The following is an 11,060-nucleotide window of genomic DNA, read 5'->3' on the forward strand; positions in this document are numbered from 1 at the left end:
AGGATAACTACTACCACTCTTCTTGGAAAAATAAAAATAACTCTTTTTCAAATATTCCTTCTAAGGACTCTACTTTCAAACCTAGAGAGTCTAAGCCTTCCACTTCTAGGCCTAAATCACCACCTAAATCGTCTAGTAAGAAGTGTTTTAAATGCTTAAGCTATGGACATATTGCTTCTAATTGCCCTACTAAACGAACTATGTATATGCATGATGGGGTAGGTGGTAGTGAGCATGAGTCCGAATCTTCTAGACATTCCTCACCTTCTAGATCCCCAAGTGAGAGTGAGAGTGAAAGCCCACATGAGGGTGACCTATTAGTAATAAGACGCATGCTTGGCCAAGTTTTAAAACCTTTTGATGAAACTCAAAGAGAAAATATTTTTCATTCAAGGTGTCTTATTAATGATAGGGTATGCTCTTTAATTGTGGATGGGGGGAGTTGTGCTAATGTGGCAAGCACAAGAGTGGTAGACAAACTTGGATTGCCTACCATCTCTCATGCCAAGCCCTACAAGTTACAATGGTTGAGTGAGGTGGGTGAGTTAGTGGTGAACAAGCAAGTCCTCATTACATTTTCCATTGGCAAATATAAAGATGAGGTCTTGTGTGATGTTGTTCCAATGGAAGCTACTCATATACTTTTAGGTAGGCCATGGCAATTTGATAGAAAAAAATTTCATGATGGCTTTACCAACAAAATTTCTTTTAACTTCCATGGGCACAAAGTCATTCTTAAGTCTCTCTCTCCAAAGGAAGTGCATGAGGACCAAGTCAAAATGAGAGAAAAGAGAGAGAAAGAAAATGATAAACAAAGTTCCAAGAGAAGCCTTCTCATATCTACCCAACAAGTCAAAAAGGTAATAGTTACTCACAAGCCTATTTTTTTAGCTATTCCTAGACCTATTGACTGTGAGTCGGCTAAGGATAGTCCTACATGTTTGGACCATTTGGTAAAGGAATATGAAGATGTGTTTCAAGATCCTCCTAAAGGTTTACCACCTCTAAGAGGGATTGAACACCAAATAGACTTCATGCCCGGGGTTTCTTTACCAAATCGCCCTGCATATAGGACCAATCCCCAAGAGACCAAAGAAATTCAAACACAAGTTGAGGATTTATTAGCTAAGGGGTGGTTACAAGATAGCATGAGCCCATGTGCTATGCCTGTCATACTTGTTCCAAAAAAAGATGGGACATGGAGGATGTGTACGGATTGTCGCGCTATAAATAACATTACCATCAAATATAGGCATCCCATTCCTAGGTTAGATGACTTGTTGGATGAATTACATGGGTCTAAAATATTTTCCAAAATTGATCTTAAGAGTGGTTACAATCAAATTCGAATTAAACATGGTGATGAATGGAAAACCGCTTTTAAGACCAAATTTGGTTTATATGAGTGGTTGGTCATGCCTTTTGGCTTGACTAATGCTCCTAGTACCTTCATGCGACTCATGCATCATGTATTAAGAGCATTTCTTGGCAAGTTTGTTGTGGTTTACTTTGATGATATTCTTATATATAGTTTGTCCTTAGAAGATCCTGAGTCACATGTTAGACAAGTATTAGAAACCCTTAGGAAGGAGAAATTGTATGCTAATCATGCTAAATGTTTCTTTGCATTAGATCATATAGACTTCCTAGGGTTTGTGGTAAGTCATAAAGGGGTGCATGTAGATCAAACAAAAGTTGCAACAATTCAACATTGGCCTACACCCACCAATGTCAATGAAGTACGAAGTTTTCATGGACTTGCTAGTTTTTATAGGCGGTTTGTGAAAGACTTTAGTACAATTGCCGCACCTTTAAATGCCATAGTAAAGAAGGATGTGGTTTTTAAGTGGGGACAAGAACAAGAAAACGCTTTTCAAACTTTGAAGGATAAATTAACTAAAGCCCCCATTTTAGCCCTTCCTAACTTTGCTAAGACATTTGAAATAGAGTGTGATGCCTCTAATATAGGCATTGGGGTCGTTCTCCTTCAAGAAGGACACCCCATAGCTTATTTTAGTGAGAAACTCAAAGGGAGTCATCTCAATTACTCCACTTATGATAAAGAACTTTATGCTCTTGTTAGAGCTTTGCAAAATTGGCAACACTATCTTTTTCCAAAGGAATTTGTGATCTATAGTGATCATGAGTCCCTTAAATATTTGAAAAGCCAAAGCAAGCTTAATAAGAGACATGCTAAGTGGGTGGAGTTTATTGAGCAATTTCCTTATGTGATCAAACATAAACAAGGTAAAATTAATGTGGTTGCCGATGCTCTTTCAAGAAGATATACCTTGTTAAATGTTTTGAATGTTCAATATTTAGGATTTGATCACATAAAGGAACTTTATCATGATGACTTAGATTTCTCTCTAATCTATCAAGAGTGTTCCAAGGGAGGTCACAAAGACTTTTTCTTACATAATGGTTTTCTTTTTAAAGGAAAAAGACTTTGTGTTCCCCAAGGATCCATAAGACAATCTCTTGTTAGAGAGGCTCATGAGGGTGGGCTTATGGGACATTTTGGGGTAGCTAAGACTTTATAAACTTTGCATGAACATTTCTTTTGGCCTCACATGCGCAAATCCGTACATACCTTCTGTGATAAATGTATAGCATGTAGGAAGGCTAAATCTAAGGTCCAACCCCATGGTTTATATACCCCTCTTTCTATCCCTACAATGCCTTGGGTTGATATTTCTATGGATTTTATCTTAGGACTACCCAAGACATTGAAGGGTAAGGATTCCATCTTTGTGGTAGTGGACCGTTTTTCTAAAAATGGCTCATTTTATTCCATGCCACAAAGTGGATGATGCATGCCATATTGCAAATCTCTTCTTCAAGGAAGTTGTTCGTTTACATGGACTTCCTAGAAGTATAGTATCCGATAGGGATTCTAAGTTCTTAAGTCACTTTTGGAGGACCTTATGGGGGAAACTTGGCACAAATCTTCTGTTTTCTACTACTTGCCACCCTCAAACTGATGGTCAAACTGAAGTGGTTAATAGAAATTTGGGTCAATTATTGCGATGCTTTATTTCCGAGAATCCAAGGGCTTGGGAGGATTTACTACCTCATGTTGAGTTTGCTTATAATAGGGTAGTAAATTCCACCACTAACCATTCTCCTTTTGAGGTTGTTTATGGGTTTAATCCCCTCACACCTCTAGATCTTCTTCCCATTCCTGTACTTGATGAGGTTCTATGCAAGGACGGTTTTGAAAAGGCTTCTTTTATTAAGGATTTGCATAACCGCATCAAGTTACAAATTGAGAAGAAAGTTGGTAAGTATGCTGACACTGCCAACCAAAGGAGAAAGGCATTAATCTTTGAGCCCGACGATTGGGTTTGGCTTCATTTGAAAAAGGATAGATTTCCTTCTCTAAGAAAGTCCAAACTTATGCCTCGTGGTGATGGCCCTTTCCAAGTTATCAAGAGGATTAATGATAATGCCTATGAGTTAGATATGCCTATTACTTATCTTGGAAGTAATTCTTTCAATATTACTGATCTCACTCCTTTTGCTGCAGGTTTCCCAAATTCGTGGACGAATTCTCTCCAACCCGGGGAGTATGATGGAAACCAAGTAGAGGATGCTCAAGCCCATGAAGCCCAAGCCCAACAAGGGGCCCAAGCCCAACGAATCACTAGGAACATGGCAAGAGCTTTGGGACAAGAGTATCAAAAGATGGCTCTTCTTATTTCTTTTGTAGAGTAGGGGTGCGGATGTAATAAATAGGTGTGTAAGTAGTAAGGGATGCTAGGGGGAGTGTAGATAGGAGTTAGGAGGTGCCAAACTAGGAAGGAAAGTCACACTTCCTCCATGCACTAGTTGGCGCCGAATTTGAGTCTCATTTGAGGCACATTTGGCTTTGCATTTCAGCACCTTATAGGCTATAAATAAAGGTGCTACCCTTGTACAAATGGGATTTTGGAATTTAGAGTAGAGAGACTATACTCAAATTTAGAGAGAAATTGTGAGTCTTGTGTCTTCTTCTTCCTTTGCCTTATCTTGTGTGCCAATGGTGAGCTTCAAGTGGCGGCATTCCTTCACTTATCTTGGAACAAGGCTCCAAGTGGCGTGACTGCATCTTCCAAGTCTCAAATCCAGTAAGCTTCACTCCATAAGTGTTCTTTCTTCATTCCTTGTCATTTTCATTCGGTAGATGCTTAATGCTTGGTGTTTCCTTTCATTTTCACCGATTAAAGTTGTGTTTTCTAGCGTAGTTTCCATTTCTGTTCGGTGCAGTATCATTCCTTTTCATTTATGTTCGGTTGTTTTAATTTTGTTCTTCATTCTTTGTTGTTGATTCCATTTGACAATATATGGACTTCCATATGAGCTTTGGTTTGGTGCAAAGTCTTGGTGAGTTCTTGAATTAGAACATGGATCCAATTCTAAGTAAAGTGCCATTTCATGACCAACTCAAGTTGCTCCTAAGAATGTCAAAGAATCATGTATTCTTGTTATTGCATTCACATCAGGTACGCTTTCACAGTTACACAGAGCACTAAACCCTAGTTGTTCTTGACGGCGCACCCACTGTGAGCACAAGGCAATTAGGGCAACACAGTTTCAGTCATTGAGATTATCATACGGTTTCCAGTCACTTTGGTGTTTCTCGCTAGCTGACTTGATCGTCGGAGTGCAAACGGCCGCGAGGACGCCCCTTTGTTCTTCTTTTTCAGGTACTCATAGACGAGGCAGAACGAAGGTGCCCTAGCTCGTGAGGACAAGCCACGCATAAAGACGATCCAGGTCAACCGGCGGGAACAATATGAAGGTCCACATGTCATCCCCTTAATTGAGAGGATTATCACCAATGTCAAAAGGCCATTTGTCTTCATGGGAATGGAGAGCGTTCTCTTCAATTAGAGGAGAACACTTGTCAACCTCTAATTTGAGAGGATTTGTTCCTATAAGAGGCAATCACTTTTCCTTCTATGAGTGGAGAGTTTTTAGGGGTTAAAACTTGCACTTTAGCGCCCATAACACTATAAATACAAGTACTAGTCATTTGTAAAGGAGCTTAGAATTGATTAAAGAATTGTTGTCCAAATTTGTGCAGATCTTGTCTTCTTTTGCTCACTCTTTGCTAGCACTAGTCTTGTGTCTAGCTTAAAACTTCTTAAGAATTGACATCACCTTTCTTAAGTTTTATTATCATTCTCCATACACCTTCATGATTTCTTTCACTTATTTTAGTCACTCAATTTCATCAAATTTTGTACCCAAAAATACAAAACAAAAGACTCATATCAATGCAAGTTAGAATTGCTTTAAGATAATCTCTACAAAAGTACCTATATCTATAACTTTTGTTTGTCTATCTATTTCTATATGGTAGACAGTTATATTTCGGTGTTATCCCTTACAATTTAAAATATTATTTCTAAAAAGTGTTTGTTTTTTGGCTAACACATATTTTGTTTTGTTGGCACATGATGCACAATCGAGCAAATTCTTTGACGTCATAGTATAAGTTGGACCAAAATGAGGTCACACGATGTGCAACAGTGGCATTAATACCAGAACTGGTGTTTGTCAAGGTGTGGGAGCTTGATCAAGAGGGTGAGGCAAGCGTTATAAAATTCAAGTATGAAAATGAGATTTTTGTAAAAGAAAAGTCCTTATTGCAATTAGAAATGTTTATTGTTGGTATTGTCAAAAGGTGTATTCTCTTACTACTTTAAACCCTTTGTGGTGTGGTGGAAAACTTGCAAAGTTTCATAAATAGTTATAAAATTGGAAAAAAGATGGATGTTAAGATTGACTCAATGGACTTGCTCAATGAACCTCTCATAGAGTGCATCCACCACGGGATTGTTCTTATTAGCTCTTTACAATTAGTTTAATAACTTTTATAGTCCATTTATTATGATTACTTTTTCTATTTTGTTCCATTATTTTTAATATTTTATTTGATCAGGTCAATCACTTTTCCTTCTATGAGTGGAGAGTTTTTAGGGGTTAAAACTTGCACTTTAGCGCCCATAACACTATAAATACAAGTACTAGTCATTTGTAAAGGAGCTTAGAATTGATTAAAGAATTGTTGTCCAAATTTGTGCAGATCTTGTCTTCTTTTGCTCACTCTTTGCTAGCACTAGTTTTGTGTCTAGCTTGAAACTTCTTAAGAATTGACATCACCTTTCTTAAGTTTTATTATCATTCTCCATACACCTTCATGATTTCTTTCACTTATTTTAGTCACTCAATTTCATCAAATTTTGTACCCAAAAATACAAAACAAAAGACTCATATCAATGCAAGTTAGAATTGCTTTAAGATAATCTCTACAAAAGTACCTATATCTATAACTTTTGTTTGTCTATCTATTTCTATATGGTAGACAGTTATATTTCGGTGTTATCCCTTACAATTTAAAATATTATTTCTAAAAAGTGTTTGTTTTTTGGCTAACACATATTTTGTTTTGTTGGCACATGATGCACAATCGAGCAAATTCTTTGACGTCATAGTATAAGTTGGACCAAAATGAGGTCACACGATGTGCAACAGTGGCATTAATACCAGAACTGGTGTTTGTCAAGGTGTGGGAGCTTGATCAAGAGGGTGAGGCAAGCGTTATAAAATTCAAGTATGAAAATGAGATTTTTGTAAAAGAAAAGTCCTTATTGCAATTAGAAATGTTTATTGTTGGTATTGTCAAAAGGTGTATTCTCTTACTACTTTAAACCCTTTGTGGTGTGGTGGAAAACTTGCAAAGTTTCATAAATAGTTATAAAATTGGAAAAAAGATGGATATTAAGATTGACTCAATGGACTTGCTCAATGAACCTCTCATAGAGTGCATCCACCACGGGATTGTTCTTATTAGCTCTTTACAATTAGTTTAATAACTTTTATAGTCCATTTATTATGATTACTTTTTCTATTTTGTTCCATTATTTTTAATATTTTATTTGATCAGGTTTTTAAAATAATTAAGTCAATGAGATTTTTTCTATTAAATTAATGGTGACAATGTTACTAAAGTAAATGTTTCACTTCCATAATAAGTCAACTTTGATTGAAGACATATCATTTGTTATTTATGTGTTTTTGTTATAACGTTATTGCCATCAATTTGACAGAAGATATTATATTGAGTTGTTTTTAAAAAAAATTAGTACTAAATTGAGAACGTTTAAAATAGTGAGACAAAATTAAGAAAATAATCATAAAAGTAAAAAAGAAGAAGTTATTAAATCTTTAAAATATTTAGAATTAGAAACCTTTTTATTGTTTAAGGATTTGGACTACTTAAGTGAGAAGGGAACTAAGAAATAGATTTTGCCAAAATTTACCTTTATATGTTTAATGACATCAATTATTGTACCGGTACCGGGCGAGACTGGGACCCATCTGGCTGCCCGATGCCCAGTCAATCTGCCCGAGTGACCGAAGGTCAAGACCCCTTGAGGACTTGGCCGAGAGACTATCCGCCCGAGTGACCGAAGGTCAAGACCCCTTGAGGACTTGGCCGAGAGACCGAAGGTCAAGACCCCTTGAGAAGTTGGCCGAGAGACCGAAGGTCAAGACCCCTTGGAGACTTGGCCGAGGGACCGAGACCGTTGAAGACTCAACCAAGACGGCCGAAGGCCACGGATATTTGGCCGGTGGCCGATCCTCACTCTGAGAATTTGGCCGATGGCCGAGCCCCATTACAATTAACGCTCAAACCAAGATCAGTGAAGCTAATCCATCACCAAGAATTAGGTAATGCAACCCTAAGCGGTATCCACCTCGATAAATGGGCCCAACAAGGTAGGCCCACTAGAATAATATAAATAGCACGCAAGGAGTAAGGTATGTCATTATTACTGTTCACCTACCTGAGAGCTAACCACCCGCTTTACTGACTTGAGCGTCGGAGTGCCTTCGCAGGTACCCCCACCATCCGGTGTTCACCCGACGACCGAGTCCCGAGTGCCGAAGGATAAGCAGAACGAAGAGAAGGATCCCAGTCCATCACCCAGCCACCTGCCCGACTGAAGGAAGGAGAAGAAGACTTCAACAGTTCTCTAGGTCCCATCTCCCTAGCAGGAACAATTATACAAACTGTTCACTAGCATTTAATATATACTCTCTTTTTTTATCGTAATTTACTCATAACATATCCTTAATGATATCTTATTCTTTACTCTTTTTTCCTATTTATATTTTTCTTGTTTTTATAACTTATAACATCTTTCTCGTTGTAAATTAGACTGTCCTTTCCATTTTATATAATTTTACTAACAATTTTATATAAAATTACCCGAAAATAAATATTACAATAAATTATCAGTAAAATCCTAAGTCCTAATAAGATAAAAAAAAGGCAAGAATAAAAGATGGAAATAAACAAAATTAAAATATCACTCAAATATTTCCCATTTTTCAAAATTGATTCATTAAAATGGGTATTTTAGAGGTCAAATCCTAAGTCCTAATAAGATAAAAAAAAAAGAGGCAAGAATAAAAGATGGAAATAAACCAAATTAAAATATCACTCAAATATTTCCCATTTTTCAAAATTGATTCATTAAAATGGGTATTTTAGAGGTCAAATCCTATTACTCCCTTCCATCAAAGTATTTTTGGAAGGGAAAATTGGAAAAATAATTGATAGCTGCAGCTGCAGATGAGGAAGAAAAAGAGATACTGTGCCAATAGCCACAAACATGCTAGAGAAAAGTGCTGAAATAATAGTATTAATTGGCAGGTACTCACTAATTATTAAGAGACATGTAAATCTCAAAATTGATTTGACTTAAACCAGATAAGTCTCTAAACTTATTTCATCATCTCAAACTCATCTATTTCCACGGCAGGGCAAGATATCCACATGCCTGATCCCTCTGTAGCATTGAATGCCCACCAACCTTACCACATCTCCCTCAACACACTTTTTCTGAAACACACACATAACAAAACAAACAAGCCTATTTAGATAAAAAAAAATCTCTTTAAACACATACAAGTAGAAAATAAGAAGGTAAAAATAAATTAAACATATTTTATAAGTTAAAATCAAATTATACACTACACATTTTATAGAAGCTCTGACTTCACTGAAAACCAATACACATAGGGTGATTTCAAACCAATACCAGCATAAATGATTAGAAATTTTCAAATAGAAAAAGCACATTACCTAGCCAATGAACCAAGACAAGAAACACATCAAAATGTAGAATAAGACCATTAAAGCTCTTGCAAAGAAAAGATAAACCCGCCAAAGGCATATTGAACATGTAAATCTCAACATTGATTTCACTTAAACCAGCTAAGTTTCTAAACTTATTTCATCATCTCAAACTCATCTGTTCTCAAGCAGTACCTATCTTGATCCAGAGAAAGTTTTCCGGCTCCAACTGGTGCGTGCATTCGTATGAGTCCTCTGTCCACGGCAGGGCAAGTTATCCACATGCCTGATCCCTCTGTAGCACTGAATGCCCACCAATCTTATCACATCTCTCTCAACACACTTTTTCTGAAACACACACATAACAAAACAAACAGGCCTATTCAGATAAAAATTCTCCTTAAACACATATAAGTAGAAAATAAGAAGGTAAAAATAAATTAAACCTAATTTATAAGTTAAAATCAAATTATACACTACACAATTATGGGACAAAGAATAATTTAATATTGTAATATTTTGTATATTAAAATCAATATATATATAATTTTTTTTAGAAACAAAATTAAACAATCAATCACATCTTATAATTTTGTTTTTAATATTTATGAAATAATTTTATATTACACGAGAATCGCACAGCTAAATCAACCAGTCAAAATAAAAATTAATTTAAGTTAATGATTTTTAATTACGTGTTTCTTTGCATAAGTATATTATATTTATTCTTCAGTAGTTGAAACCAGACAAGTCCAAGATACACCGAGTTCGTCTACTTTATTGGCTTACTTTTTATACTTTATTTTTTATGAGATTTGGGAATTTTCATACTTATTTTATGACTCTTTAATATGAACATTTTTTTTTATCTCACAATAATAATATTATTAATAGAAACCACAATAATATTATGAGGTATATGTATGCTTTGAAAATGTTTACACTTATTTTATGATTCTTTAATAAGATAATTTATCCTTTTCACAATAATAATATATTTTAAAAGAAATGCTAATAAATAATATTGTGATATTTAAAGTTTTGTTTCATATTAATTTGGTTATCTTTGTTTGGTAAACTTCATTATATATTTCTATAAAAAAATCCAATCATTAAAAAACGTACTTTTAAAAATAAAATAAAAAAAATCCTAGTTGTAAAAAACTACTAAATAAAAAATGTTATTCATTCTTGTTTTATATAAGAGTTGATAAATAATTTATAATTATCAAATATTTAAATTAATATAAAATAAAGACTTAATAGTAAATGTAATAATTTATAATAACTTATAAAATAAGAAGAACATTAAAAATGAGACATTCCTTAAAACAAAGTGCAAAGTGATACTCAAAAGTTTTACTTAGCAACATATTTCAAGTTGTATTAAATATTGATTCTAAACCAATGTTATTTATTATATCTCAAACTTCACTCTTTACTCTCTTAATAAAAAAAATTATTGTACAATTTATTATATAAATAACATATCTATTCTAAATAAATAATATTTAGGATATTATGTAGTCTAAATAAGTAATAAAAACTAAAATGGTCCTTTTTTACAACATTCATGCCTTATTTACATTTTTTCCTACAAACTATTTATTATCACAAGAATATTCCTAAATCATAAAATGAATATTTCAAAATAAAAAATCAATTAATCATTGTTTTAATAAATCAATCAAACACTAACAGTGTATTGGTTAGTGGAGAAACCCTAAACAATCGTGACATACTCAGTCAGAGTAACCGTAGATGTCAGTCAACAATGCGGGCGAGTACGGTTAGACAAAAAAAATTCTAAGTCATTTGGATCCCTGAAACAAGTAGGGATGTCCAAAACACGTTGATCGACTCACTTGTAGCTCGGTCCGTCCAAACTAGAGTGGGTCAAGTGGTATGAGTTACTTGCGCTTCCCAC

General features: G+C 34.9%; 1 long non-coding RNA gene across 1 annotated transcript; it reads right to left on the reverse strand.

Moving 5' to 3' along the window:
* Positions 1 to 8,477: 8,477 nt before the first annotated feature.
* LOC137823870 (uncharacterized) lies at positions 8,478 to 9,504 on the reverse strand. The gene is made up of 2 exons (XR_011083174.2): positions 9,329 to 9,504; positions 8,478 to 8,899 (listed from the first exon to the last, which is right to left on the reverse strand). It is a non-coding gene; the product is annotated as an uncharacterized LOC137823870 (long non-coding RNA).
* Between the last annotated feature and the right edge of the window lie 1,556 nt (positions 9,505 to 11,060).

This window comes from Phaseolus vulgaris, chromosome 11 (genome assembly GCF_051622355.1).
Source record: "Phaseolus vulgaris cultivar YP4 chromosome 11, ASM5162235v1, whole genome shotgun sequence".
Classification (NCBI taxonomy): Eukaryota; Viridiplantae; Streptophyta; class Magnoliopsida; order Fabales; family Fabaceae; genus Phaseolus; species Phaseolus vulgaris.